Source organism: Octopus bimaculoides, chromosome 7, assembly GCF_001194135.2.
Source record: "Octopus bimaculoides isolate UCB-OBI-ISO-001 chromosome 7, ASM119413v2, whole genome shotgun sequence".
Lineage (NCBI taxonomy): Eukaryota > Metazoa > Mollusca > Cephalopoda > Octopoda > Octopodidae > Octopus > Octopus bimaculoides.
Genome location: NC_068987.1, coordinates 3,421,676 through 3,423,225, shown reverse-complemented (window position 1 = coordinate 3,423,225; position 1,550 = coordinate 3,421,676). Strand labels below are relative to the sequence as shown.

General features: G+C 40.6%; 1 protein-coding gene across 1 annotated transcript in view; it reads right to left on the bottom strand.

Moving 5' to 3' along the window:
• The window catches only part of LOC106871586 (MBT domain-containing protein 1), a 35,581-nt gene that overhangs the window by 25,650 nt on the left and 8,381 nt on the right, over positions 1-1,550 (bottom strand). The gene's annotated exons all lie outside the window — the stretch shown is intronic.

Below are 1,550 nucleotides of genomic sequence, written 5' to 3'. Positions count from 1 at the left end.
CCTGGTGCAGCCTCCTGGTTTGCCAGTCCTCAGTCGAACCGTCCAACCCATGCCCAGCATGGAAAACGGACGTTAAACGATGATGATGATGATGATGTTGTCTGCTCAATAAGTATATGAACTGTTGCCATAGTAACGAAGCTAAAGCACACAGAGTGAAGCTGCTTGGCACAGATTGACCTTGAACATTGTTGTGCATGCGCTGTAAGTTTTAACATTGTGGCTCACTTCTGCTGTTTACAGTAATGCTTGGAAGGAAAGTGTGTAGCATTGGTGCAGCCATCTGGTTTCACCAGTCCTCAGTCGAACCGTCCAACCCATGCCAGCATGGAAAGCGGACGTTAAACGATGATGATGATTGACCATGACAATTTCACCTCATAGCTGCATGCACATCTGCGATGTTTTTCTCAGTTCTGCTGGTTGCGGGTCTCCCAGAACGGTCATCACTATCGACATTTTTTCAGCCATCTTAGGAACATCTAAACCACTCATACACTGCTCTCCATATACTTTCTGCAACTTTGGCCTAGGCCTCTGAGCAAGTGTCGCCATGACCAATGCGTGACACACTCGCTACATATGTTCTTTTCACGCAGTGCTGTAAACAGCAGAAGTCAGCTAGAACGTTAAAATTTAGTGTGCATGCACAGCAGAGTATAAAGTCAATTTGTGCCAAGCAGCTTCACTCTGCGTGCTTTAGCTTCGTTACTATGACAACAGTCCGGCTACTTATTGATCAGACCTCGTATATGCAGCTACGTAAGCGCAAGCACTTTCAATGCTCTGCGCACAAACACAACATAAATGTATCTGTCTGTATATATATATATATATATATATATATATGTATGTAAATAAGTCGTTATGCAGATGCAAGCAGAGTCAAAGTTGGCTGGGTCAATAATAGTTGGGAATTTCTATCCAATAACAGGTGTTCTTGTGTTGTGCTTATGGTTAAAATATATCAGTCTAAATAGTCCGGTCCACCTAGCTGTGAACATGTAACGGGAGATGAAAGGTTTTTTGAATATTTACATCAATGCTTTGATCAAGTTGATCTGCAATCATTATCAGATATCTTATTCCTGGATGACTACATAGTATTAAACTGGATTCAAACTAGGACATCTTGCTAAATATCAATATAGACAGCTTGTGCAACATCATCAACCTTTATATGCTTGTCCAACCTGCTAGAAATAGTAGCCAAATTAACCTTAAATCACATACTACTATCTTAAAAACAGTGGTAACTAAAATCAGTCATCAGTTACTTCCATTCATTGTTCAACTCTTTCCAAAATAAATCATTACACAGATTTGTAAGCCTAGGACTTATTCTATCAAGCTCTTTTACCGAACCGCTAAGTTACAGGGACGTAAACACACTATTGTTTGCCAAGCGATGGTAGGGGGACAAACACAGACACACACACATATATATATATGTATATATATATACATACAATGGGCTTCATTTCAGTTTCCATCTACCATATCCACTCACAAGGCCTTGGTAAGCCCGAGGCTATAGTAGAAGACACTTG